This window comes from Sturnus vulgaris, unplaced genomic scaffold (genome assembly GCF_052056855.1).
Source record: "Sturnus vulgaris isolate bStuVul1 unplaced genomic scaffold, bStuVul1.hap1 Scaffold_195, whole genome shotgun sequence".
Classification (NCBI taxonomy): domain Eukaryota; kingdom Metazoa; phylum Chordata; class Aves; order Passeriformes; family Sturnidae; genus Sturnus; species Sturnus vulgaris.
The window spans coordinates 9,676,570-9,691,330 of NW_028276170.1; positions in this window are offsets into that span (position 1 = coordinate 9,676,570).

A 14,761-nucleotide genomic window follows, 5' to 3' on the forward strand; every position below is an offset into this window, starting at 1 on the left:
GGAGATGTTCCTCTCCACGAACCTCAGCCGGTCGGTGCCGTGAATGAAGTGACACTCGGCCTAAACCATCTCCTGGAACAGCGCTGTGTGTGCAGGACACAGGTCCGGGGGTGTCCCCCCAGCAGCCCACAGTAGCCAAGAGCTGCGGGGCAACCCCGACTCCGCACCCCCAGTGCCCCACGGCTGTCATGGGACCCTTCTTCCCGCGGTCCCAGTTCCTCTTTTCCAGGCTTCTCTGTGTTTTCCTCCCCCTTTCCCAACACTCCCCAGTCTCCAGCCCCCCCCAACATCTGTTTGGGGGTCCCACCTCCCCATTTCCCTTTCTCTCCCCACCGTTCCCACTGTTCCCTTCCCGCCCCTCCCGCTCACCCGAGAGCTCCGCGCCCCCAGCCCGGGGGGCTCCCAGTGGCACCAGTAGGGCCCCAGCTGCCCCACACGCCCCATGGCCAGCGTTGGGCAGGGTCTGACACCTCCCCCTGTTGGAACCCTGGAAACTGAGGGGTTTGGGCTTTCTGTGCTGACAGGCATTGAACCCCAGGAAAACGCTGCTTTTTACCAGAGGCCATGAAGAAGCTTTCCAGAACTGAGTGATAGAACTGGGATCACTGGTGTGTAGTTTGAATAGAAGTGTGTAATGTTCCATGGTGGAAAATTTAGAATTTGTGGTTTTAGAATATATTAATATATATAAGACAAGATGGAGGTTTTAGGGTGTAGTTTTCTTTCTTTTTCACCTTCTTCACGGGTATAGGTGGTACTTTTGTAATTAGATAGAAAATTCCGCATTGCAGGTCACGGGTGATTGGTTCTTGGGCTATTATGGTGTCTTTTTTTAATTGGACTCATTGGCCCTTAAAAGGCCTTGTAGAGAGAGATACGTGTCCATTTTTAGCCTGTTAGCTGTAAGTGCTGCAGAACTCACTGTAATATAGATAAGAATTAATAAATATTTGAGTCCGAACACGAAATTCCGTCTCTCGAGCATTTAATCCTGACTCTGGAACAACAAAAAAGAAGATAAAACGCAATACCCCCTCCCCAAATTCTCCTGGCGGGGGGCGCTGGGGGCGGGGCGCGGGTGGAGTCCAGGTGAGGAGCTCTGGGCGCTCTGGGACTGCCTGAGGAGTCATCAGCGCCGCGCGCTCTGATTGGCTCAATTATTTTGGTGCCTTCTCTGATTGGCTGAGGAGAGGCCCGGGAGTTGAGAGGAGGACCGGGAGAGATCCTGCCCCAGGCTAGCGGTGGAAGAACATCCAATTAACAAGGCATGCAGATCATTTCCCAGCGGTGCCCACACTCCTGTAGGAACTAAATGCACCGAGGATCTCACGAGGGTCACCAACTCTCTGGCGGCCAAATCCAGCCCTGCGCTCCCTGCGGGTGCGGGCACTCTGGGAAGGGCTCAGCTGCGGGTCAGATGGCCGGAGAGTGGCTTGGTGGTCACCTCGTGTGTGAGGCAGTGATGGGCTGGGGAGATGCGTGGACACCACATGATCAGAGAGCTGACTGGGTAAAGGGACACGGCAACAGTGACACCGCAGTGACAGGCAGCCAATGCGGGCTTGTTTCAGTAAAGTTTGGTTTAAGTTTCTCTTGGGGGTTGTTTTTTTTCTTTTTTTCCCTCGCCTTGCTGTCTGGAATTTTTTCCCATTGACATGCTAAGATGGCTAGTGATAGGCGAGACTCCCTGACCCTTTTTGGAGTTTCTCTAGCAGGGCAGGGTGGATGGGGGGGAAGTGGGAGAACACGGCAAGATCAGGGGCAGGTAAAGGAGAGGTGTGTGCAGCTGCTCGCTCTCTCACTCGTTTGGCTCGGAGAAGGACGGCCACTAGAAAACCTCGCCCTGCCATCCCAACGCCGGGACCTGCCTTTCCTCGGCTGTGGGACCCTGCACCCTCCTGGTCGGATGTTCTCCCACTTCAGCCTGCCACATCCACACAACCTATTGGAGCACTGGGACTGACACTGCCTCCAAGGATCCATGAGCAGAGTCTTTCCTCCACCCTTCCCACCCAGGACACAGCCGCCATCACCCCCAGCACTCCTGCAGCCACACGGGATCGCCGCATCTGCCCCTGCCCACCGGGAGCCGGCTGGCACTGACTGCCAAACTGGGACGGTAACTGCAGCAGAGGGGAAAGGTGTCCACAACCAGAAAAACTGTTACTGGGTTCCCGTCTTCTATTTGTTGTTAATTACTTAGCTGTTGTTGTTTTGTTTGCCTTGTTATATATATATATATATATATACACATACTAGTAAAGAACTGTTATTCCTATCCCTGTATTTTTGCCTGAAATCCCCATAATTCCAAAATTATACTAATTCAGAGGGAGGGATTTATTAGCTCCATTTCCAGGGAAGGCCATGCTCTTCTCCAGCACACACCTGTCCTTTTTAAAACCAGGACAGATTTTTGGCGCCCAACATGGCCCCTCTCCCTCTGGGAATGGCTTTTAATGAGTGTAATAGAGAAGTTTCTCCACAGAGAGAGAATGCAGGAGCACCATCATAGAATGTGTTGGAAGACCCTTGAGGAAGGGATCCAACAGCTGAGAGAAGTGGCAGTGCTGGAGGTGCTCTTTGGGAGGGATGGACAGCATGACAATGACCCTGACAAGGTCAGGTGCACAGGGCAGATGGCAAACCTGGGGCCATCTCAATACACCACCTGTACTGCAATGGTTAGTGCTGACAGCAGCACAGAAACAGTGGGTTCTGTCACCAACAAACTTAGACATTAGGATAGTACGATCAATGGCCTGATGCAGGCTCATGTATTCCACCCGAACCCCTGCCTCTCCTCGGGTCAGGATGGACTGGAACCCGCCTCTACCTGGCCTGGGATGGGAAAAGCAGCTTTTCCCTTCTCCCTCCGTGACTGGTGGGTTGTAATCTGCTTTTCTTTTCCTCTCCCTTCCCCCCGCTTTTCCTGGGTCCTGCCTTTGCCTGGGCTAGGATGGGAAGGACCCAGCCTCTACCTGGGCTAGGACAAGAAAAGCAGTCTCTCCCTTTGTGCTCACTCGCTTCGTCCGGTCACCGGCCAGGTCCCTCGCGGGATGCTGGAAACGCGGATAGAAGGACTCCACTCTCGCTTCGCAGCAAAGGCCACGTCTCATTCAGGCAGGCACACAGTCATCCCCACCAAACCACACAGATACTCACAGTCCGATGCTCCTGTCTGGCTCTTCGTGCACGAGAATTACAGGTGATTTTGCCGCGGTCTTCCGGGGAGATTTTCCTTGCTCAGTCTCTATGGTGCGGGACGTCGATGGGTCCCGAGAATCACTGACGAACCGGGGCCACAGCAGTGGGGCGCCTCCCCGAAATCGCAGTGCCTCTCAGGGCTCCAAGGACGTCCCGGGTTTCGGCACCAAATTGTTATAAATGAGAGACAAAAGTCTCGATATTCAGCAAAATTTAGATTGCTTTATTTGATATAGAAAGGGGAAACAGCGAGCTGGGGAATGTGAGGGGTCACCGTCCACTCCACCTTCCACTGAAGCTTGGTTTGCAGCCTCTTCTTATACTGTGGTTTCTCATTGTAATCAATAATTTTTGGTTTTTTGTTGTCATAAGCTGTGGTGGTTGAATAAACATCCTTACACAAGGCTTTTGGGTGATAATCAGTCACAGATAGCCATCTGGTCCTTGTAGATAACCACCAGAGAAGTTCTGGGAGTCTGGTGCTTGAGATAGGCAGCATTGATCAGACAAAGGCCGGATGGGCTTTTTGGGAAGTCTGATTTTGCAAGCTGGTAGCTGATACAAGTTATTTAGAAAATATAATGTAACATATTATAATGTAACATAATACTACATAATATAACATAACAAGGTGATTTTAAACAGAATGATTTTATCATATAATTTCCTTTATCTAGTGTCCATGCTTCACTTCAGAGCTTAGTATTCTGGTTTGTACAAACCCTAATGCTTTTGTGATTAACACGAATCTTTTATCAATTATCACACACCACACTTAAAGGGTTAAAACACCTTTCCACGGCTACAAATGCTCAGTCGAAAAGAGGTGTGAAACTAATTTCAATGTGAAGCTGGGATAGGCAATGCATATGTATTAGGTGTGTTGTGTAGTCCTAGTTTGTAGAGAATAAAAGAGAGGCCAGGTCGCCAAAGGTGTGCATGTTTTTGGAAGAGCTATCCACCATGCACCTCAGTGCTGAATAAATACACATCTACTCTTATAACTCATTTTGTGGGTTATTGAGTGTTTTTCCACGCTTCAATGGGGCCATGGTCAGTTCATCCCCAGTGGCTTCTCCCTCTGCTCAGGGACAGGAGTCGTTCCCCTGCTGCACCTTGGGGTGTCTCCCACAGGAGACTTCTCCTGGACTTCTCCAACCTGAGTCCATCCCATGGGTACCAGCCCCCTTCACTCTGCTGCAGCGTGGGTCACTCTGCCACGGGCTCAGTCTTTCAAGGACAGGCTGCTCCAGCGGGGGCCCCTCTGCCTACGGGGTCACAGCCTCCTCTCAGGGGTCCCCGCGCTCCTGCGTGGCTCCTCCAGGGGCTGTGGGGGGAACTCTGCCTCCCCATGGATCTCCAGAGGCTGCAGGGGGATCTCTGCATCTGGAACTGCTGTGTTTGGAGGCAGCAGGAATAGGCTGAGCTCTGCCTGAAGCTCTTCTCACAGCCCCCACACTCGTAGGGCCAATCCCCAGTGTGGATGTTCTGATGTTTCCTCAGCTTGTAGCTCCACCTGAAGCCTTCCCACATTCCAAGCACCCAGGGCTTCTCCATGGCCTGAGGCTTCTCCACCAGTTCCAAGATCTGGCCGGATCTCCCATTGCCTTCCTGGCTCAGGGAGGGTCTTTCCTCCTCACAGCTCCCTGGGCTCGGTTTGCAGCCACTCCTTGTGTGGGATCTCTGGGACTTTTCCTTCCCGTTGCATTTCAGTGCCACGAAGCCACTCAAAACGGCCTCTTCCACAAGGTTCTGTGCCAGGGATTTGTTGTCCCTGGTCTCTGTCTGCAGCTCAATGTCTGGGCGAGGAAGGACAAGGAGAGGGAGGGACAGCGAGAAGGGAAAAGGAAAAGGCAGGAAAGAACAAGAAGGAGTAAGGGAGGAAGGAGAAGGGAAAGGAACGTGGATGGATGAAGGACAGAAAGAGGAGAGGGAGGAAGGTGGACAAGGAGAGGATGGGATTTGCCTCCACTGCAGATGGAAGGGGAAGGAGATCCCCCCCAATCCGTCCCTGGCAGGAGGTGTCGGCAGCGGGGTTGTCCTGCAGCCGGGGGTGATGCTGGGCTGGGAGATGGAGCAGAGGAGGAAAGGGGCACCTGCCCCTTCACCTGCCTCCTACCCAGGGCATCTTCCTTTTCCTCGCAGCCTCCTCCTCCAACATCTGAACAAAGTTTGGGATTGACAGATCCTGGCTTGGGGGGGAAAGAAAGTGGTGAGCACCTTGGGTTTTGTGAGGAACCAGCCTCACTCTTTAAAATTTGTAAAAGTTTAATAAGAGACAAAAGGGACAATAACAGTGCTGGGTACGTAGCCACAGCCAGAGGCACACTGGGTAACCATAACAACTTTTTCATTGCATTGGTCAAATACATATTTATAGGGATTATACATATTCAAACATTGCTTTGAATTCGTTTACATCTGGCAATTCTTTAGCTTGGTTCGACCCCTGCCCCCCCTTCTGTGCAGTTTAGAGGGTCCTGTGTCACTTGCTCACAAGGGTCCCCTGTTTGGTAATTTCAGTGACAGTTATTGACAGCCAGCAGCAGAGTCCTCCTTACATCTGTTCTCTCAATGTTATCTGCGTGGTTCTTTCAATGATGTCTGAACATGCAGACGGTTTCAGCTATTTCCACTACTCTAAGTTTATTATAAGTACTTTGAATCAACATAGACATTTCACAAATATATTTGAGTTATTCTAAATATCGTCAGTTAGTTATAAAAATAAAAGTATTATTTATTATTTCACAACTACATTTATTTATGCAAATATTAATATTATAATGCACAATACAAAGCCTCTACTTAAATATTTTGTGAAAGTTTTAACTATAATATACATTTATCATGGATTAGTGTGTATGGACCCCCTAAACTACAAGTTTGTGGGGGACTCTCAGCACCAAGAAAATGGAGATGTAGAGCATCCACAGTATGCCACTGGGATCCATCTCCAAGAGATCTGTGAATGCTCTCCATCAGAGAGCAGAATTCCACTGGGATCCACAGAGTGGTGAGGTTTTCTATTTAATCGGCCTCTTTCTCTCTTTCTCTCCCCCACCTCTATTCCATTTCTATTTTTCTCTTTTTTTTTGTTCTCTCTGACACTTGTTTACTCTACAATAAAACCCACACTATTGACTTTACCACATGCTCTCATTTGCACCCTAATTGAGGCAGAGCCATTTCTGATCATTTTCATCAGTGGATCAGAACAAGGGGCTCGAAGCCCTCCAGTCTGGCTGCTGCTCCATGCCACTTCCAGGGGCTTGGGCTGCTGAGGGGCTGCTGGGCTGGGCCCTTTGTGACACAGGGCCGTTCTATCGGGTTCCTGGGTGCTGTTGGCCATTCTGTTGTCCTGGTGACATGGCACAGCCCCGCCCTGCAGGGGTATATACGGGGCACAGGGCCCTGCGCTGCCCAGTGCCAGGAGTGCCACTGGCTCAGGAGGAAGCAGCTCCCGGGTTCTCTGTGCTCCAGTTGCACATGGAGAAGGAAAAGGTGAATCCCAACTCCAAAGCAGCCAGCCCCATGCCCAGCAGGTTGGAAGAGCAGGCCCTCAGCGGGCAGGGGCTGGGGACAGGCGACAGCTCAGGCCTGCAACCATGCAGCAACCTTAGCAACAGCTGCCATGAGGGATCCCAAGGGGAAGCCTGCATTGAGCAGGAGCTGTCCCCACTGAAACCACCAGAGACCATCAGGCATCCTGAGGGGAAGCCTGCATTGAGCAGGAAGTCTCCCTAGAAAAAAACACCAGCAACCATTAGGAATCCTGTCCCGGCTGGGAGGGCTCTGCTCCCTGCGCGCACGAGGGGCGGCGTGGGCAGAGCACAGAGACCTTCCAGGGGCCTGCGGGAGGGACATTCGTGGCCAGCGCCTTCCAGCTGATCCTTGCTGTCTCCTGCTTCCTCCAGGCCATGGCAAGAGCTGCCGTGTGGGATGGATGGGGCACGATGAAAGCAACCCCTTGGATGTTAATGCATGCAACAAGTCCTTTAAATGGTCAAAACACATGCCAAATTTTGTGATGCAAGACAGAAACAGCTGGAAGGGCTTGAAAATATGTTCCAGGAACTCGTGATACGACAGCACTGGTGTTGCTTGGGAACTGTTCTTCCTCACCTCCTCCCTCATCTCCCTCATCTCCTCTTGGAGGCTCACAATTACAGCAGAGACATGAGCCTGCATCGGGTCATTGATCATACTCTCAAAATTTCTAAGCTTGTTGCTTGTTAGCAACAGAACCCACTGTCTCTGTTATTATCAGCATTAATTGTTGCAATGAAGGTGGTGTATTGAGATGGCCCCAGGTCTGTCAGATTGCACAACATCTGCCCTGTGCACCTGACCTTGTCAGGGTCATTGTCATGCTGTCCATCCCTCCCAAAGAGCACCTCCAGCACTGCCACTTCTCTCAGCTCTTGGATCCCTTCCTCAAGGGTCTTCCAGCACATTCTATGGTGGTGCTCCTGCATTCTCTCTCTGTGGACAAACCTCTCTCTCACACTCATTAAAAGCCACTCCCAGAAGGAAAGGAGGCCTGGCTCCCTTACAAATACCTGGTCCACACCTGAGTCCTGGGTCAAGGGTCCCAAATTCCTTGCCTCAGTACCATCCAGTTGCACACCTGTACCCATAAGATCTCACACCTGCAGTAACCAGGTGGTAAAAGCCTCACGGCCTCATCACTCAATGTCTTTTTGCAGAGTATGGAGACTTTTCTACGACAGGGACGTGGTGATGATCTCAACCTCTGGCTCCCCTGCTGGTTGTGCGGGCCCTCCTTTCTTATCCTTATTGACTAGGTGCTTTGTTTCCATCTTAGACTTCTTTGTTTCCACAGGGGTGACTGCTGCTGTCTGTGAGTGCCCTTGTGGTACATTTGGAACCTGGACAGATGTAATGTCTGTGGGTTCCACTGCTGCACCATCAGACTCTCCCTCTTTAAGGCAGGGGGAGGGTTTCTCACCAGCTGGGGAAAGGTACTCCTTCAGCATCTGGCTCATCTCTTTCCCCTACCTACTCTGGGTGTTTCATTTCTGAAGTGGGCTGTGGGGCAGGGTCAGGCTCTGGGGCAGCATCCCAATTTCCTGGGGTAGGTATCAGGGTTGTTATCCAAATCAATGTCCCCTGTCTCTGACTGCTAAATAGAACAGGCATATCAGCAACACCAACCACTGTATGATATCATGAGCATTTAGAGTGGATCTGAACTCCTTCAAATCTGGTGGAGAGGACTTTAAAAAGTGGGTGATGGGTTGGGAATACATTTTCCCTGCTGACACTTCTTCACAGTAAGTACCATTATTGAAGTCAACCCCAAAACTACACACTTAGAGTGCAATAGCTCTGAATCCATGTGATTGTCTTCCAGAGGAAGTTAAAAATCCATTAATTTCTCTGCTGATCAACCCACAGAATGAACTGGATAATAGCCACAATAACCTCAGTGATAAGACCCATGTTCAAAAAAGGGCTTGCAAATGGGAGAGATATAGCAGTGACCACATGGAGCCCAAACCAGGGTAAGCTGGACAGCATGGTGTCACCTACCACAAAACTTAGGTAACTCAAGAGAGCTGTTATTCCTTTTTCACCCTCCTCTCAATGCCCTCAGGCCCAAATCTGTCTTGGTTTGGAAGACAGGTATTTGCCAAAAGAGACAGTAGCCTCTCTTTGAAATGGAGAGTATAAACCCCCCCTCCCTTCACTTTACTATAATTTTGAAATCAAGGGGCTCTCAGGCAAAGATATGGGGGGTAGGAATAGCAGTTCTTTACTAATATATCTAACAAGACAAACAAAAACAACAGCTATGAAATTAACAGCCAACAGAACAATAACTCAGTTCTAGTCCTTTTTTGGCCGCAGACACCCTCTCCTTGCCCTGCAGTTACCGGGGCTGTGGGCAGGTCCCGTCCCCGCAGCTGCGGGAGGACCGGGGCAATGGCTGCGGCCTCGTCCCCGGTGGGAGAGGGATGGGCAGAGACTTCTCTGCTCACGGTGTCGGTCACGGTGCCCAGCAGGGTGTCCGGAGCTGGGAGACCGAAAGCGGGAAAGGGAGCAGTGCGGTGTCCCACAGCAGAGAACGCGGCTCCCGGCGCTGGGATGGCGAGGGGGTGGCGACAGCAGCACCGGCGTCTTTCCCCCGACTCCACGAGCGAGAGAGAGAGCGACTCCCAAACCTCTCCTTTACCTGCTGCCTGCACATCGCGGTGTTTCCCCCTCTTCCCTCCCCCTCCCCTCGAGGGAAAACCAGCCGTCTGAGCCAGGGGGGAGCCACAGCTTCTTAGCATAACAATGGGGAAAATTCCACAGAGAGAAAAAGGGGAACACCCAACCTCCAACAAACAGTCATATTCACTTCATAATATTTGTATGTGTTATAGGGAAACAAAAGTATTTTGTCCATAGTTTAAAAAACGAGAAATTTTCGTTCATGACTTTTCTCCTTTCTTTATTTAGGATTTGACTTTTCTTTTTGTTTTCTTTTGGTGTTTTTATATTGTTTCTGTGTGTATTACTGTTTTGTCTTTTTTGTTGTTGTTGATTTTTTCAATTTAGGAGCGAGAATAAAGTATCTGTAAAGTTTTATTCTGGGCATTCCAAGAGTTAATACCTTGCCCAGAGGGCAGCAGAGGGATTTGTGATTTTTCCCAGGTGGGGCAGTCAGAGTTATTTACAATAAAGAGTCTTTCAAGGCCACGCTGGGGGCTGGGTGAGGACTGTAGGGTTTAGTCAGAGGAGCCGTGATGAGTTTCTGGTTTCATGGCTGTTCTCCGGCGCCCGCTGCACTCAATTCCAGCCACGGGCCGGGGGTTCTTCCTCCACCCTGCCCAGCAGGGCACCACCAGAAGATAGGATTGAACACAGAAGATTTTCTGGGGTTGAAAGTGAACAATTTCACTCTCCCCAAGGAATTCTCAATGTCGGTTTGCATCCCAATGGTTGTACCCGCCCCTGCGTTCGTGCAAAGGGCGTCATTGGGGATCATCCAACACCGATCCTCCCATGGGGGATGGAGCTGGAGCAGAGCACAAAGCTCTTCCCGAAATTGGGGCATGCACAGGGCTTCCCTTAGTGGAGCCTCCGTTGGTGTTGAGTCAAGTTAAAGCTCTTTGAGAAGCTCTTCCCACACTCAGGACACTCGTAGGGCCTCTCCCCAGTGTGGATGCGCCGGTGGACAGTGAGGGTGGAGTTTTGTTTGAATCCCTTCCCGCAGTCGGGGCAGCGGAAGGGCCTCTCCTCTGTGTGAATCCGCTCATGTCGGAAGAGATTGGACCTGGTCTGAAACCTCTTCCCACACTCAGGACACTCGTAGGGCCTCTCCCCAGCGTGGATGCGTCGGTGTTCCTTCAGGTAGGACATCCACCCAAAGCTCTTCCCACATTCCAAGCAGGTGTAGGGCCGTTCACCTGTGTGGATCACCTGGTGCTGCAACAGTTTGGAGCTGTCTCTGAATCCCTTCCCACATTCCCCACACTCGTATGGCCATTCCCCAGTGTGGATCCTCTGGTGCCGGATCAGCTGGGAGCTCCACCTGAAACCCTTCCCACATTCCAAGCATTTGTGGGTCTTCTCCCCTCCAGGAGGCTTCTCCACCAGCTCTGAGCTCTGCCTGCATCTCCGGCCGCCTTCCCGGCTCAGGGAGGGTCTTTCCTCCTCGCAGCTCCCTGGGCTGGGTTTGCAGCCACTCCTAGTGAGGGATCTCCCAGGCTTTTCCTCCTTCTCCATCTGCCCACACATGGGGAATGAAAAATCCTGTTATTGGGAAAAAACAAGAAGAGAGAGCTTTGGGATGGGGGGTTCTTCCTTGCCAAAGTGCAACTCAGGAAGTCATTGGGCATCTTGTGTCTGTAAGAACCTCCAAGCACCAAGTTTCAGCCCAAAGATCCTCCAAATATCATGACGCAGATCAAAAACCCCCCAAATATCAAGCTTCAGCCAAAAGCCCCTCCAAAATATAAAGATTCAGGCCCCGCAAAGAAACCAAAGCACCAATATTTAACCCAATAAAGCTCAGAAACACCAAGACTCAACGCTGTGAAAATCATGGATCCCCTCCCCGGTCGCCTGCTGCATGTGGAGAGGGCAAGGCTCCTGGAGCTGGGGGAGAGGCGGCAGATACAGGGAGGGGTGGAACCTTGTGCTCCTTCCCGTTTCTGCTCCTCCTCCTCCTCCTATGTCTCTACTCTTGCTCACACTCCTCTTGCTCCTACTAACCCTCGTTCCTGTGCACTATCCCAGCTGTTCCTCTCACGTGCATCCTTTGACCATTTTGTTCTCCAACCCTGCTTCTCCTTCCCTTCTCCTGCTGCCCCCAGGCTCAGCACCCACTGCCGGCTCCCTCTTCTCCCCAAACCCACAGCATCCCAGCGCAGGGGCAGCGATGGAGCTGGGGCGGCTCGGGCTGGGGCAGCGCTGGGCTCTCGGCCGCTCCCGCCCGCACTCGCTCCCCACTGCAGCCGCTGCCGCCACCACAGCGCGGGGGGCCCGGCCTTGGCGCTCCCCCCCTCCCACCTCCCCAAATTCCCCTGCCGGGGGGCGCTGGGGCCAGGAGACAGACGAGTGACAGATCAGGGGGGCTGGGAAGAGTCGGCAGCCAGAGAGCACTGAAAATCTCAGCAGGGACTACAGTGGGATCTTCGGGGACTAAACATGGCAGGGCACCCGTGGAAGATAGGAAGGGAAAGCCAGGAAGGGCTCCTGGCCAGAGGGATGAGGATCCCAAAATATCTCTGAAGGGTCCCTTGGGAGCATGTTGAGGGAGTTTGCACATTCTACCAGAGGTAATCAAGGACAGAGAAACCCAGCAGCACAATAAGGGAAGTCCAGAAGGGATTTAGACAACAGGGGATGGAGGTTGTTGGTGTGCTGGGAAGGGATTGGGTGAAGGGGAGTGTGCAGGAATATGGTTCAGGCAAGAAGAAGCAGGAAGAATCTTATGGTAAGAAAATGGAAGATGGAAAAGAGGAGGAAAGGAAAACACTGAGGATGGGGTTGTTTTTCAGCAGGGTTTGATTCTCAGAATTTCCCAGCTGCTGCAGATCCTTTGTATCCCCGGTTGCCAGGACAGGCACACAAGGAGGTCAGGATTGCAGGGGGTTTCTCTGTGCTGGGCAGCGGCAGGAGCGGGCGCAGAGGGGCGGCACCGGGAGCACGGGCTGGGGGCCTGTGGGGAGCTGCGGGGCCGGGCCGGGGCTGTGGGGCAGCCGGGGCTCAGCGCCGGGCGCTGCCTGAGCCCAGCACCCCCCGGCAATTGCAGGCCCGGCAGTGGCCCCCGGCCCCCAGGAGGCTGCGGGACGCCCCGGCCGCTGCCCGGCCCCGTGGAGCTGCCGGCCCTGCCCGCCGGGGGGGCCGCGTTTGGACACTGCGGCAGGACAGGCACCGGCTCTGGGATACGGGCTGGCCACGGCAGCCACAGCACAAGGAGCAGCAGGACAAAGGAACAGCTGGGAAATGGGCATTGGACATGCAAGGATCCAGATTCGCTTTTAAGCATTTTCCTTGGGTCAGTGCAGAAAGGAATGATTTAGCAGAAAGCTCAGCAGCTGTCAGAGGATGAGCACCCCCAGGCACTGAGGGGGCTGCAGGAGGGGCAGAAGAAGCCCCTGGAGCAGTTGGTCACAAAGGCACAGCAGGGGAATGCAAGAAGGGATGAGGAAAAGGCCAAGGGGAAGGCAAAGGCCATGGCAGAGTTTCTACAGCCCCTGAGGGATGAACCCCAGGGCCCGAGGGGGCTCCAGCACCCAGGGGCTCTCACATCCTTACACCATCTTCAACCAGGTGCCCTCCTCACACTGACACCATTCAGTCCTTGATGGCAAAGATGCTTTCTGGGGATGCCCACTTACACAGGATGGTAAACTAGAATTTGCCTCTTAGTGGGAGTAAGATGTAGAAGGGAAAATGAGAAAGACATGGACGGTCCTTCTGCAGGGATGCACGGAAGCACCAGCCTTATTGGAGCAAGCCTTGCAGAAAATATCACAGGAATTTACCCCATCCCCAGGGATTGGGTTAATGCAGGATGTGGATGACTTGCTGCAATCAGGACGACAAGAAGTGGTAGAAGAAGCCTCTGTGAAATGGCTGAATGTTCAGGCTAAAATGCATCTTTGAATATTTGAAAAAAAAAACACAAATGGTGGAGAAAAAGGTTAAATATTTTGACTGAAGATTTGTGGTGTATTGACCCAGAGAAAGACTAGGGAATCTCAGAAGTAACATTACCCAGCACTAAAGTGGGGCTGGGAGAATTTTGAGACTGAATAGATAATTGCAGGACCTGCAATTGGATCCTCAATCCTGGATTGAAGATTGTCTGACTTTTTAAGCCTAGATAGCCTCAATGTTGTGGTATGGACATGAGAAATTGCAAAACTTCAAAAAATGAAATAAAACCAAAATGATTGGTGCCCCAGACACGGCTCCTTTAGAATTAGAAAAGAAATTTGAATTGGATGTGGATGTTAAACAGGGCCATTCCAAAGGAATTCTTGTGCTAAAATGTTTAGCCCAGTGGCCAGAGTGGTCTCATTGTCTGCAGAATTGTGCAGCCACAGCTTTAATGGGACCTGAGGCCCAAAAACTGATGGCAGGAGATCTCCTGTTGTTCAAGTCTGGCAACAAGTCAAAGCTGTGATAACCAAAGGAGCCTCTACATGGATGAGCAGTGCTCGGTGATTACAGAATGAAACTTGTTCAGTGGCACAGGAGGATTTAGAATTGAGGACAGGGGAAGGATTTAACCCAGGCTCCTGTTTGAACAGCCTGCACAGGGGGCTTGGAACAAACCCATGACTGCATTCAAGTGACAGAGCTCCAGAGCCAGGCTGGGAGAGATTTAGGACACATTTCCTGGCCTGAGGGACAAAATGTGTTTATGGATGGGTCTGCAAGGGCAGGAGAAGGGAAAAGAGCTCCAAGACACGCTCTGATGAAGGAAAGGGAATTAGACCAAGCTCAGGTTACCCCTGCATGGTCAGCTCAACCGGCAGAGCTGGGTGTGCTTGGAAGAGCCTGGCACTGAAATGCCCTGAGCAGGAAGGCTCAAATATCTGCTGGTGACAGCATGGCAGCTAACAGGGTGAAAAAAGCAGTTCTGACTTCTTCAGCAATAACCGGATCGCTTATTAAGGTATTTCTAAAACAAATAACTCCAAGATAAGGGATTGTGGAAACAACAGACTCTCAGATGGGGAACTCATTTTACAGCAAAGATCCTTCAGGGGGTTATGGCTGCTTTAGGAATACAATGGGACCTCCACAAGCCCTGGAACCCCCAGAGCTCAGGTCAGGTAGAAAGAATGAATGGGGAAATAAAGAAACTCCTTTGGAAGCTGGTGATAGAAACCAAGATGCCATGGTAGCGGCTTTTGCCATTGACTTTGGCAAGAATAAAAGCCAGACCCAGGGCAGATATTGAATTATATCCCTTGGAATTGATCTTTGGAATTCCTTACCCTCGTAATTCTCCACCTAGTGGAGGGTGGAGATAAGGGATGTATGGACAGGAGAAAAGGAAAAAAACCTGAGAAAATGAAAAATA